At 43.5% G+C, this 14,813-nt stretch overlaps 1 protein-coding gene across 1 annotated transcript in view; it reads left to right on the top strand.

Moving 5' to 3' along the window:
- Nucleotides 1-14,813, top strand: part of PREP (prolyl endopeptidase) — a 187,548-nt gene that overhangs the window by 151,852 nt on the left and 20,883 nt on the right. The window lies entirely within an intron of this gene.

Below are 14,813 nucleotides of genomic sequence, written 5' to 3'. Positions count from 1 at the left end.
TTTTTTTTGCGGTACGCGGGCCTCTCACTGCTGTGGCCTCTCCCGTTGCGGAGCACAGGCTCCTGACGCGCAGGCCCAGCGGCCATGGCTCACGGGCCCGGCCGCTCCGCGGCACGTGGGATCCTCCTGGCCTAGGGCACGAACCCGTGTCCCCTGCATCGGCAGGCGGACTCTCAACCACTGCGCCACCAGGGAAGCCCTTCGAGCGTTCTTATTGGGTGTTTATGATGCAGTTGCAATCTCATGAGTCAATTACCAGAACCAAACAGTGCAAGAGCCATAAAGCTCATCCACCGTGGCACTGCTAAATTAATAGATTAACAGCTACACACAGGAAAATGTCAGATGTTAAATATTTTTCATTAGTAATAAGTTGGAAGTTTGGGATCCCTTATCCATGCTTATACAGCCTCTTAGGTACCTCAACCAGAGTTAATTTATATTTTTTTTACTTTTCAGCTTACAAGCACTGTGTTGCCAGACTCTAGATGGCTGTGTTTGTATGGATTTAAAAAAATTTTATTCAATTTATTTAAACTAAAAACAAAATAGTTCACCCATTTCTCCCACCCCCCACCTCTGGCAGCCACCACTCTGTCCTCTGAATCTATGAGCTTAGTTTTTGTTTTTGTTTCGTTTTCTTAGATTCCGCATATAAGAGAGAGCATATGGTATGTGCCTTTCTCTGTCTGACTCAATCTCACTCAGCACAATGCCCTCCAGGTCCATCCGCGTTGTGGCAAGTGGCAGGATTCATTCCTTTTTATGGCTGAGTAATATTCCTGTGTGTGTGTGTGTATCACAATTTTTTTGATCCATTTGTCTATTGATGGACACTTAGTTGTTTCCATATCTTGGCTATTTTAAATAATGCTGCAATAAACATAGGGGTACATATATCTTTTTAAATTAGTGTTTTCACTTTCTTCAGATAAATACCCAGAAGTGGAATGGTTAGATCATGTGGTGGTTCTATTTTTAATATCTTTTGAGGAACCTCCATCACCATTTTCCATAGTGGCTGCACCAATTTACACTCCCACCAACAGTGCACAAGAGTTTCCTTTTCTCCACATTCTTGCCAACACTTGTTACTTCATGTCTTTTTGATAATAGCCATTTTAACAGGTAAAGTGATATCTCATTGTTTTTTGTTTTATAAATTTATTTATTTATTTTTGGGTGTGTTGGGTCTTCGTTTCTGTGCGAGGGCTTTCTCTAGTTGTGGCGAGCGTGGGCTACTCTTCGTCGCAGTGCACGGGCCTCTCACTGTTGCGGCCTCTCTTGTTGCGGAGCACAGGCTCCAGACGCGCAGGCTCAGTAGTTGTGGCTCACGGGCCTAGTTGCTCCGCGGCATGTGGGATCTTCCCAGACCAGGGCTCGAACCCGTGTCCCCTGCATTGGCAGGCAGATTCTCAACCACTGCGCCACCAGGGAAGCCCTGTCTCATTGTTTTGATTTTCATTTCCCTGGTGATTAATGGTGTTGAGCATCTTTTCATGTACCTGTTGGCCATCTGTATGTCTTCTCTGAAAAAATATCTATCCAGATCTTTTGCCCATTTTTTAATTGGATTATTTGGTCTTTGCTATTGAGTTGTATGAGTTCTTTATATATTTTGGAGAGTAGCCCCTTACCAGATGCATGATTTGCGATTATTTTCCCCTATTCAGTAGGTTGCCTTTTCACTTTATTGAAGGTTTCCTTTGCTCTGCAGAAGTTTTTTGGTTTGATGTAGTCCCACTTATTTATTTTTGCTTTTGTTCCTTTTGCTCTTGGTGTCAGATTCAAAAAATCATCAAGACCCATGTCAAGAAACTTACCATCTATGTTTTCTTCTAGGAGTCTTATGGTTTCAGGTGTTATGGTCAAGTCTTTAATCTATTTTGAGTTAATTCTGGTGTATAGTGTAAGATAGTGGTCCATTTTCATTTTTCTGCGTGTGGCTGTCCAGTTCTCCCAACACCATTTATTGAAGAGACTGTCCTTTCCCTATTGTATATTCTTGGTTCCTTTGTTGTAAATTAGTTGACCATATGAGCATGAGTTTATTTCCGGGTTCCCTATCCTGTTACACTGATCTATGTGTCTGTTTTCGTGCCAGTACCATAGTGTTTTGATTACTCTTGGTTTATAACATAGTTTGAAATCCGGACACATGATTGCCTCCAGCTTTGTTCTTTCACAAGGTTGCTTTGGCTGTTCAGGGTCTTTTGTGGATCCATACAAATTTTAGGATTTTTTTTTCTATTTCTGTGAAAAATACCATTGCAATTTTGATAAGGATTGCATTGAATCTCTATATTGCTTTGGGAAATATGGATATTTTAACAATATTAATTCTTCCAATCCATGAGCATGGGATGTCTTTCCATTTATTTGTGTCTTCTTCAATTTCTTTCATTAATGTCCTGTAGTTTTCAATATATAGGTCTTTCATCTCCTTGGTTAAATTTATTCCTATGTCTTGTATTCTTTTTGATGCAATTATAAGTGGGACTATTTTAATTTCTCTTTGTCATAGTTCATTATTAGTGTAAAGAAATGCAACCGATTTTTGCATACTGATTTTGTATCCTGCCACTTTACTGAACTTGTGGATTAGTTCTAACAATGTTTTGGTGGAGTCTTTAGGGTTTTTATATATATGATACCGTGTCTTCTGCAAATAGTGACAGTTTTGCTTCTTCCTTTCCAATATGGATACTTACTCCTTTTTCTTGCCTAATTGCTCAGGCTAGGACTTGCAATACTGTGGTGAGTAATTAGTGGCAAGAGAGGATATCCTTGTCTTGTTCCTGACCTTAGAGAAGGGCTTTCAGCTTTTCCCCATTGAGTATGTTGTTAGCCCTAGGCTTATCGTATATAGCCTTTATTATGTTGAGGTATGTTCCCTCTATACCTGCTTTGTTGAGAGTTTTTATCATAAATACATGTTGAATTTTGTCAAGTGCTTTTTCTGCATAAGATTTTTAACCCTTCATTTTGTTAATGTGGTTATATCACATTGACTGATTTGTGGGTGTTGAACCATCCTTGCATCCCTAGAATAAATTCCAATTCAATATATTGTTGGATTTGGTTTGGTAATATTTTGTTGAGGATTTCTTTTAATGAACTGCCACTTAAAATACTTTTTCTTATGTTTGATTGAAGCATGGGGTCCAGTTTGAGCATTCACTTCGGCATTTGTCCAGCATTCATTTTCTAAGTGCCTACTGTCCTCTGGGCACTGTATTAGGTATAGATGTAAATTGATGCATGGCCCCAAGAGGGAGATGCATGATGGTGCAATAGTTGCGCCATTGAGGGTTCAAGAGGAGCCCCTGGGGGAGGGGCCAGAGGATTTGCTGATCCCTTGTTTACAGGGGCTAACAGCATGGATTCTGGAGTCAGACAGCCCAGGTTCAAATCCTGACTCTCACTTATGAGATACATGTTTTGGACTAGTTACTTTTCTGTGTCAAAGTGACTTCCCTAAAAAATGGCAGTATTCATGGTATAAAGTGTGAATTAAGATGAGGGAATATTTATAACGCTCTTAGAGTAGTATTTGGTACATGGGAAAAACTATGTAAGTGTTTTAAACAAATCAAGTAAAATAAATACTGTATATTGTGACCAAAGTAAGGACTAAGGAAAACTCTATTGTGAAAAACACAGAAACTAAGTGGCAGGCATTTTAATATTTGTTTTTAAATGTATGGAAACTTTAGTCGATAGTTAACTTATATAGGAATTTACTATTACTAGGTTCTGTCTCCAGAGCCTTGGATAACTTTTGTTCTCTGTATTTTCAGTTACTTTGACTTTTTCAGGTAAAAAAGAACTTTGTAACAATTAGGGAAGTTCCGAAATGAAATGACCTGCCATTTGTCTTGTTGTAAATTTCTTTCTCATTACTAGAAATATCCAAGCAAAGGTTGAACCTGCCTGAGATGTAGCTCTGGGGATGCCTGCATTGGGTAGGAGTAGATGGGGGTCAAACAAGTGCATTCCTAAGGGCCGATGATTTTTCTTTTCAGTCATACTTTATTCAGGCATGTGACATGGGAGCCAGGGTCTGGAGATGTGAAATGGCAGTTTCACTGGAGAAGGTAGTTGGGAAGGATTCACAGATGTTGAAGGCGGAGAGTAGAGTCTCAATTGCTGGTCTCAAACGTGGACTTCATTTTGTAGAAAATGGGGAGGCATTGCATGTTTTCAGTAGGGGAATGACCTAGATTAAAAGGAAGATGTTTTTTTGATTGCGGGGAGATTAATCTGGTAACAAGTATCCAAAGATTGGAAGCAAGAGTCCTGTTAGGAGACAAGGCCACCATGTGGATAGGCAGGGCTAGATAAGATGACATGTGAGAGGCATCCAAGATGACTCTGAGCCTCAGGAACCGAGGCTGGCTGGTGTATAGGAATTTGTGGGATCGGAAAGAGAGTGTTTAATATGTAATTCTAACTCATTTATTCAGTCAACAAATAAATCCATACACAAATGTTTCCTGAATGCACACAGTGCAGGGCTCATAGTGACCTGAGGTTGGACTCGTCATGCTGTTTTCATGAAGAACAAAACAGACACACGTGCATTCCACGTGCAGCCTCAAAGCCCACTGTGGTGAGCCTCATTACGGGGCACTGTCTACATTCTTAGAGAGCACCTCAGAAACAATGCCTGTTAAGAAACAAAAACTGCTTTCTCTGAACCTCTGCATATAGTAAGTAGGTCCTTCACTTTTATGAAAATGTCTGATTGTGTGTTTGCCTTGACCACAAGGAAATCGGGGCAGTGGAACTGACGGTGGCTTTTATGTTTCACAATCAAGTCATAATTTATTCATCATAGCCCCTTATGTCTTTCTACCTTAAAATACATGAATACCTCTAAACTCTAAAAACTCATCAAAGTGCCATGTTCCACTTGTGTCTGTACCACTGGCTTTCTTTCCTCATGTTCAGAACCTTCCACTTTCTATTTCACTTCTTGCTGCACAGTTTGAGACCGGGAATAGGTTTATTATTCCAAAGAACAGATGGCTGAGCCTTTGAGAGCCAGTGCATTTCTGCAGAGACTATGCATATAGCACTTAGCACATCGTTGGTGCTCAAGAAATGTCCCAAAAATTAAAACAGATTTTTTAAATAGACCGACTTCGCTGTCATTGAGGTGCCCCACAGGAGTTTTTTAAATCTCCAGTGTTACAAAACTGTCCAGCCATCCTTTGGAAAGTAGACTAAAACAATCTGAAATAAACACTTCCCTTTATATTTTCTGCCCAAAGGTGACCCTTAAAACTCTCCCCCACTCCTCCAAAGTTAAAAGTCTAGAAAAGAGATAGGGTTACAACCTTCCTTGTATCTGAAACAGGCTAGTATTTTTAACGTAAGCACAGCTCAGAAATGTGCAGCGCCTCCCGAAGTTCTTCGTATACTTGTTTTACAAGCTAATGGGGGCACAGAGGTTGCCTTCTGCCCAGTCCTGTGGGTGATGGAATGTCCTGTTCCCTGTTTGCATTGAGCACGGAATTTCTGAGCATTTCTGCTCCTCGTCACATGTGTCTGCCATCCTTAGCACAGGCCACACAAGGGGCTCTGTTAAGTCTGATGGGAAGGGAAGCTCAGCGCCCTTTATGAACATTCTCCTTTCAACCCGTCAGGCTCTAAAATTAGGCAGGAGTCGCCCTCACCAGACATTCCTCTCTGCAAAGGGCTTGCCCTTTACCATTTTCCTTCACCTTGCGTGGACGAGCACATCCCGTTACCCGTGATAACGAGAGTCCTGGCGTTTGCCTCAGAGAGCACCAAGTCTGAATCAGATTAACTGTGGGGCTGAAGATTGTTTGTTTGGGGAACTTAAATGGTCTCACATGTTCAAATGTGTTAGCAAAATTGATTTTATTACTAAATGTATTATTATCTCCAGAAAAGTAATCATTTCAGCAGAGAGAGCTGATCTTTTCATAACTGATGTCATTCTCTCGAAGGACAGTAATGTTCCCTTGGTTTGTTATGTTCACTTGCTCCTCTTTTTCCTTTAAAGGAAGATTTTTTTTTTTTTTGCGGTACACAGGCCTCTCACTGTTGTGGCCTCTCCCGTTGTGGAGCACAGGCTCCGGACGCGCAGGCCCAGCGGCCATGGCTCACGGGCCCAGCCGCTCCGCGGCATGTGGGATCTTCCCAGACGGGGGCACGAGCCCGTGTCCCCTGCATCGGCAGGCGGACTCTCAACCACTGCGCCACCAGGGAAGCCCATAAAGGAAGACGTTTTTATTTCATCTGTATGAAGCCAGGTTCACATGACAGCTGAACATGCATACAGATCAGCTGGACGTGCATACAGATATACATGCATATCCAGAGAAAGACCACTTGATATTTGGTGATGCCTCGGCACAGTCACGCGGACGATAGGGATGGTCATTTCTGACATTTTGGACTTATATAAACCTTTTCTCTCTTTTCCTCACGAGTTTTTTAATTTAAAGGATGCAGATCAGGGATCGGTGAGCTCTTATCTGTCAGTCATTCGTTACAATAATGGTTTTAAATGTGCAAAATTAGAAGCTGCTTTAAACTGATTACTTATCAAGTTGGAGTTAGTTTTTCTTATGATTCTCTCAAGCATTTTTTGTTTCATTTCTGAAGTGAATGGTGCCTTTTAAGAATACTATTGAAACTGAATTTTTTTAGTAGAATGGCATGGCAGGATACAGTGGGATTTTTATTATTCTTTTAATAATCTGTCCTCGAGGTGGAAACACTGATGACTGTTTAGAGAAGGATCATCTTTCTAAGCAGACCCATTCTGCTTTAAGAAATAATGATAAGTAATAACTCCTGTATCCGGAATATGGCTTTTGACATGCTTGAATGAGTCTCCTTTTCAAGAGGGTAACGAAAACAAAAAAGCGAAGGAAGAAAGCGTAGTATCTTGGCCAGAATACTTGTCCCCTGGATGCCCTAGAGGCCAGTGATCATTGTCTTGGGGTGGGGGTGGGGAGAATATATTAAATCTATGTCAAAGTTTCTAACGTTTGCAAAATTTTGCATAATTACACCCAGTAAAGATGCTTACAAGGAAGTAACAGCTTGAAGTGAATCACTTTCTAATAGGGTAGAAGAAACTCTGGACCAGGGGCTTGGTGTTAATTTTATGTAAGCTAGCAGTGTTACCTGGCAGTTACCTTTATGGATCTTGGGTTTCTCGTTTCTAAAATAAGAGAGGGTGACCAGCTAGGTGAGGTCCCAGAGTGACATTCTCTCCTTGTATCTTTATTTTTATTTTTTGTGCATTGGGTCTTCATTGCTGCACACGGGCTTTCTCTAGTTGCAGCGAGCGGGGGCTATGCTGTTGCGGTTCGCAGGCTTCTCATTGCAGTGGCTTGTCTTCTTGCAGAGCATGGTCTCTAGGTGCGTGGGCTTCAGTATTTGCGGCACGTGGGCTCTGTAGTCGTGGCTCGCAGGCTCTAGAGCACATGCTCAGTAGTTGTGGCGCACGGGCTTAGTTGCTCCACGGCATGTGGGTTCTTCCCAGACCAGGACTCGAACCCATGTCCCCTGCATTGGCAGGCAGATTCTTAACCACTGGGCCACCAGGGAAATCCCTGAAACATTTTAAATACCCAGAATTTGGGATGATCATCTTGATTCCCCAGGGCTGAGAAAGAGCTGACACCAGCTTTCTTTCCCAGGTGGAACAGTCTCACAACTACTTGAAAATACCCATCTCTGTCCTCTCTGGAGATACAGCGTGGGCTTCCCAGAGGGTGTGCTTCCTGATCGCCTTTGTGCTGAATGTGGACTAACATTGTTATGCTGCTATGGGAGTCTACAAAATGAAGTACCTAAGTTTTAAAGGGGAGGAACACGGAATTAAGGCAGGAAACATACTAAAGTCAGTGTTTGATCAATCTCTGGTTGGCTTACTAATGTCTAGAACTAACTGAGGCTTTGAATCGCCGTCGTGATGTTTATTTTTCATCTGTGGTGTCCCTGATGAAGGTTGCATATCAAAACACGATAAAATAGTCCCTCTCATGTGGTCTCACGGGTGCTTCCAAAGACGCGCTGTCTTAAATTCTTCGGTGGTGCTTGTGTCGGTGAAGGTGGACAGGCGTGCCGGGGGAAAGACCTGGTGCTGACACTGGTGTCACAGGCTCCTGGTTGGACTGGACCTATCGCACGGACCGTTTGCTCTGCTGCTGACGGGAATGGGGTAGACGGGGCCCGTCAGCCTCACATGATGAGCTGTTGGACCTAGGTGATGGACAGACTTTTTCTGTTACTCAAGTGGGTGCCTGCTGGATCCCAAGGGAGCACTTTGTTGTCCTGTCCGTTAAGGGTCCCAATAAAGGCTTTGGCATCCCATCAAAGGTCTGTGCCCACAGTGGACACTCAAAATGAACGGATGTGTATTGTCAGCTCGCTCTCAATTGGTCACAATTATGAGGGCAAAAAGTCTTTTTGCTTTTTAGCTTGAACCTGGGTGGTGGTGTAGCAATAAACTATTGAAAACAGCCCATGGGTTCAAGCTTCAGCAGTCGCCTCCTCATCAAGCAGTAACGGCTTCTGTATCATATAAATAGATAAAATATATTATGGTTGTTGTGTGTTACTAATAATAGTTTGAGGTGCCACTGCTCCTACCACCGCTTCACTTTAGCCAGTGAGAGGAGTCAGGGAGACCAGGTGGGTTTGAGGCTAGTGTGGCAGAGAGTCCTGAGCGGGGTCACCAGCACACATGCGCGAGGAGAGGCCTGAGAATTGAAGTGGCCGAGTGATGCCTGGGCGTGGGGTCCTTGGCACAAGATGTGACTCTGAGAGTTGGCAGTTGGGTGGCTGAGGAGAGAGTGAGTAAGGGAGCCTGTACAAGGTACACCTAGAGCACGTTGGCTTGCAGATGTAGACGGGCCACCCACCGTGTGACATCACAGCCCTCAGAGTGGAGCAACCTGAGGGGCTTTCTAACCAGCCCCTCAACAGGGACCTGCAAATGTGGGCGTGAAGGTCCTTAGCACGGAGTAGTTTATTGGAACTCTCTGAGATGGCAAATGGGGCATTTGCAGAGAGAAAAGAGAAGACCAAGTATAGAAAACTGCAAAACAGTAGCATTTGGCAGCAGGAAGAAGAGCTAGTAATGGATCAATTAGGAAGGTTGAAAGAGAATTAGAGAAATACTGCACCCAGGAAGCCAAAGAAGCAGCTGCGAGATGGGGATCGAAACAGATGAGGCCTGGGAAGAAACCAATTCAAAAATGGCATTTCTGAAAAATGGGAAAAAGAATTATTCTTTAGTAAATGGTGTATAATAGTTGGCTATTTGGGGAAAAGTAGTTAGATACCAGATCATATGTAAAAAGAAACTTCATTTGGATAACCATAAATGTAAAAATTCAAAATGAAAATATAGACAAATATTTTTACAACTTGGGGTGAGGGAGTCCTATCTGTATACGTGCTATGTAAATATATTCAAGATACCACAAAGAAAGTTTAAAAACAGGCTGGGAGGCAATACAAACAAAATACATGACAGAAAGAAAGGTAAGTGTCCTTAATGTAAGAAGCGTTTCTGTTAACTAATCAGAAAGGTAAAACACACTGAAAGCGTGGGCACACTTTGTTTTCTGAGGAAGAGATATAAAATGACCAATTAACAGATGAAAATCTTGGCTAATTTAAAAACTGAGTCTTAAAACTGGTGAGATGGTAATGTTTGCCTATTACACTGGCAGAAATTAAAATCCATCTTAATACCCACTGCTAATAAGAAACTGACACTTAGGTAATATTGTCATTAGGAGCTTAAGTTGATACACCATTTTTAGAGAATTATTTGTCAGAATCTCTTGAATTTTTTTATTGGAGTATAGTTGATTTACAATGTTACATTACTTTCTGCTGTGTAGCACAGTGAATCAGTTATACATATAACCACTCTTTTTTAGACTTTCCCATATGTCATTACATAGTATTGAGTGGTTCCCTGTGCTAGACAGTAGGTCCTTATTCATTATCTATTTTATATATAGTAGTGTGTATAGGTCATTCCCAATCTCCCAATTCATCCCTCCTCCCTGTTTCCCCCCATAACCATAAGATTGTTTTCTACATCTGTAACTCTACTTTTATTTATAAATAAGTTCATTTGTGCCATTTTTTTAGATTTCACATATAAGCAATAGCATGCTATTTGTCCTTCTCTGTCTGCTTTCACTCAGTGTGACAATCTCTTGGTCCATCCGTGTTGCTGCAGATGGCATTATTTCATTCGTTTTTATGGCTGAGTAGTATTCTATTGTATATATGTGGCACATCTTCTTTATCCATTCCTCTGTTGATGGGCACTTAAGTTGCTTCCATGTCCTGGCTATTGTAAATAGTGTTGCAGTGAACTTTGGGGTGCACGTATCTTTTCGAATTATGGTTTTCTCCAGATATATGCCCAGGAGTGGGATTACTGGGTCATATGGTAGCTCTGTTTTTAGTTTCTTAAGGAACCTCCATACTGTTCTCCATGATGGTTGTACCAATTTACATTCCTACCAATGAGGTGGATACCTCATTGTAGTTTTGATTTGCATTTCTCTAATAATTAGTGATGTTGAGCATCTTTTCATGTGCTTTTTGGCCATCTGTACAGTACAGACCATCCACGTGGGTCTTACTCTGTCTTGCGTGCCACGGACTGCTTCCTGCACTCCTCCGAATCCCAGAAGCTCCCTCTCTGTCCCAGCTGATCCCCCTGCCACCGGTGAGGGGGCTTCCCTGAGTGCAGGAACCTTTCCTCTCCTATAGCTCCCCCCCACCAGGGGTGCAGGTCACATCCCGTTTCCTCTTTTTTTTCTTTCTTTCATCCTACCCAGTTGTGTGGGGATTTTTCTTGTCCTTTTAGGTGTCTGTCTGAGGTCCTCTGCTAGTGTTCAGCAGGTGCTCTGTGAGAATCGTTTCATTTGTAGATGTGTTCTTGATGTACTTGTGGGGAGAGGTGAACTCCACATCCTCCTATTCTGCCATCTTGGCTCTAACACCTCTGTTGAATTTTTAAATGCACATACACTTTGATTTAGCAATCTCATGTCTAAGAACATATCCTACAGAAATCATGGCATGAGTATATAAGATTTGTGTAAAAGGGATTTATTCCATCAGTCATTGTTGATAACAGAAAAAGAGTAGTCTGAATAGCCTTTGGTGAGCAAATAGTTAAGTTTGTGTACTTTCGGGCTTCCCTGGTGGCGCAGTGGTTGAGAGTCCGCCTGCCGATGCAGGGGACATGGGTTCGTGCCCCGGTCCGGAAGGATCCCACGTGCCGCAGAGCGGCTGGGCCCGTGAGCCATGGCCGCTGGGCCTGCGCATCCGGAGCCTGTGCTCCACGGCGGGAGAGGCCACAACAGTGAGAGGCCCGCGTACCGCAAAAAAAAAAAAAAAGTTTGTGTACTTTCATACGATGAAGTATGAGGCAGCCACTTTGTTAAATGAGGTAAATCTGGGTATCTTTACCTGGAAGGAATTCCACATTAGGTAGCTGAGTGGGGAGAAGCCGACTAAGTTTTATCCCAATATTGGCCTGATTCTGTGTATTGCCTTTTAATAATAACCTGTGTACGTGAATACGTGTAAACAGATGTGTCTCTATAAGCATGCGGAAAAGTTTGGAAGGATCTATACCACCAGGGTAGAGGTAGGGATGGAGGGGCAAAGACAAGAAAATTCATCACTGCCCTTTGAAAGGGCAGTGGTGAGGATAGGACTGAACGAGGCAGGCAAGTGTGAGCTCTGGGTGTAGGTAACTGTGGATATGTTTGATCGGGAAGGAAGCAGGAGGTGGAAATTTAGTTTGAGGGACAGGCGTGGCAGTACAAAAGATTTGGGGCGTTGTTGTTGTTATGTAGGATAGGAGAAATTTGAGTCTGTTTGTACGCCAAGGAAAGGGAGACAATACAAAAAGAAAAAGTTGTGGTAATCAGAAGAGTGTGGTAGTAGTGGACTTAGTAAGAAATGAATGATCCTTCTTTCTCTGGGGTTCAGAGGGTGAGTGAAGTTGGCAGAAGGCTTTTCCAGAACTCCAAGCAGGTGACCCCCATGAAGATAGGAAAGGCCAGATACAAAGAGTAGGGGATGCAGGTGGGTGGTGTTGGGAATGGAAGAAAATGGAAAACAATGGAAACAGCTAGGAGATGTGCTAAATCTGAAGGTTTGGTCATCCACCTCCTACTTGTGGGATCGGAATTTCTGGGAATGAAGCCTAGGAAACTGCATCGTTAACATGTTTATCACAGATGCTTAGGTCCAACCCATAAGGTTCAAGAAGCACTCGTGTAGACGATGAAGTGGAGCTTTTTGGTTTGGCCAGGTTTGGGAAGCAAGTGGAAAGAACGGGTGTGCTGACCTTTCTTCCTTACCAGGCAATCTAGAAAGAAACTTACCCACAAGCCTCTCAAAGAAAAGTCTTGAAGAAGTGGCTTCAAGAGGAAATCAGTTTCAGCAAAGTCAAAGGAATGGAAAGAGCATAGTGGGAACTAGCTGGGCTGTTCTTAATGTCTGTTTCCAAACTGTCCACATGGATTCCTTCCATAGGTATCAAAAGACCCAGGAGTCAGTCTGCCCTGCTGTTGCGGGCAGGTTAAGGTTTATTGCCATCAGTTGCCACTCGATCGATGGAAGTGGCGTAAACACTGCTCTGTGCGTATATATGGAGATTTGATAAAGTCTTTATATATGTTACGTGTGTATGTTTATTTCAAGTCTGAAATAGCCTTCTTTTAAGGAGTTGTCCTGAAGATGATCCTATTGTAGTCATGCTCACAGTGCCCTTTCACTGCTGGACAGCGTTCACGGTGTTGTTATTTTAACATCTCAACTGTACCAACTTAAAACTTGGGTATATTTTTGCAGCTATGGGCATAAGGGGGCCTTTGTGCTTTTTTGACTGTATTCCACAAGGATACCTCTCTGTCCTGGAGCCAGATGGGAGCATTGCAGACCGAGGTGCAGGCACTGGAAATCCTACAGGTGCTGGTAGCAAGCAAAGCAGTGCCAGAGGAGGAAGCCACGTTGCCCCGAAGCAAGAAGACAGAGCACTTTGCAAACAGGAGGCTCTGAGGGTCAGCTTAGTAGGGACAGAAGTGCACCAGTCCAGCTGACCGGGTGAAGAGTAGGACGCAGAAGGGGAGTTGCCTGAGGAGGGCTCAGCCGGGCTGGAGAGGGATTAGGTGCCGGGGCTGGGATTTGAGGATAGGTGGGAAGTCGGGAGGTGGGGGGGGGGGACGCTATTTTTTAAGCAGATGATTCAGTTAGGGCAGAATCGTGTGAGACAGTTTGCTCCCCTGCCCAGCCGCCCCTACGCTGTCTCCTCTGTGGTTAGAACGCGCCTACCTGAGGGCCTGGGTTTTAGCTCATTAGCCCCAGCCGTCGCCTGTACCTCTTACTCTGCATTTGCTTGTACCGCCCGCACAGTTACTCTCTATTAGTGGCTCCTAACCGGCACTAAATAACTTTAACTAATTTACCCTGTCTCCTCTGATAACTTTGAACTCTGCCATGTATTCTCCATAATTCCTAAACAGCCAACTTTACGTGTATCTCAGTATTTCTCTCCAAGTCAGAAGCAAATGCTTGTTATACTGTTCCTTGGGAGGTTTCAAAAAACGACCAGACTCGCAGGCATTAATGATGGCCATGTAGTGCCTTTCTCCAAATCTGCCTCGCCTCCCCACTCTCCCTTGCCCGCCCCCCACTGTTGATTCCCAAGGACTCTGTGGACACTTTCCACGATAGAACTGCTACCTTAAAAAGCTTTGGATAGAATATGGCTCCGAGTCACACTACCTGGAGAGGTTTATGTCCCTGACTGACGTGTGAGGTCAGCAAGACATTTCTAAGCTGGGGCACTTTCCAGGTGTCATTTGGGATAAAGATACCACGTTTGACCAGAGAAAGCTATTTACAGATTGTCTGGAAGAAGCCATTATCAGCTTTGGGTGACTTGGTGCTTATTCTGTGGCTTACCGTTTGAATAACATTTCATGTTCTCTTTCTAATCCTTTTTCTCTTATTCCTTTTATCCAAAAAGTAATGAATCTAGAAATGTGAACTGAACTTACCGGATTCAGGAAGGTTTGATGAGCCTTAATTATCAATCCTGGAGAAAATGTCTTTGTTTAATCAGAAACAATAGGATTTCTATGTTACTCCTTATCTACTCTCTAAAGCTAAGATACGTTTTGTTGTTGCTAACATTTAATTAATAGTTGAACCTAGGAAAATGAAGAGGGATTGAGTGTCTTTACATTTAGAGAGGAAGTTGAATATGAAATGCCTTTCCTAGAAAAAGTCTTCCTAGATTGGATTGTTTGGCAGAAGAGCCAGATCTGAGTTTCCGCAGCTGGGAGGGGTGCTCGGGAGCAGAGAACTGAATGCCTGTTCTCTTATATGGGCCTCGTGGAGACCCTAAGAGGTGGGCACGGTGGCCACATTTTAGGGATAAAGAACTAAAGCTGAGGGGCTTCCCTGGTGGCGCAGTGGTTGAGAGTCCGCCTGCCGATGCAGGGGACATGGGTTCGTGCCCCGGTCTGGGAAGATCCCACATGCCGCGGAGCAGCTGGGCCCGTGAGCCATGGCCGCTGAGCCTGCGTGTCCGGAGTCTGTGCTCCGCAGCGGGAGAGGCCACAACAGTGAGAGGCCCGCGTACCGCAAAAAACAAACAAACAAAAAAAAAACTAAAGCTGAGTGAGGACAGACTTGCCAGGGGTCACCTAGCTTCTGAGAGTGGAAGAAGTATTCAAAGTCAAGTCTCCCTGTATTCACTACTCCACACT

Source organism: Neophocaena asiaeorientalis, unplaced genomic scaffold (assembly GCF_003031525.2).
Source record: "Neophocaena asiaeorientalis asiaeorientalis breed wild unplaced genomic scaffold, Neophocaena_asiaeorientalis_V1.1 scaffold105, whole genome shotgun sequence".
NCBI lineage: Eukaryota > Metazoa > Chordata > Mammalia > Artiodactyla > Phocoenidae > Neophocaena > Neophocaena asiaeorientalis.
This window is presented reverse-complemented; position numbering and strand designations above follow the sequence as displayed.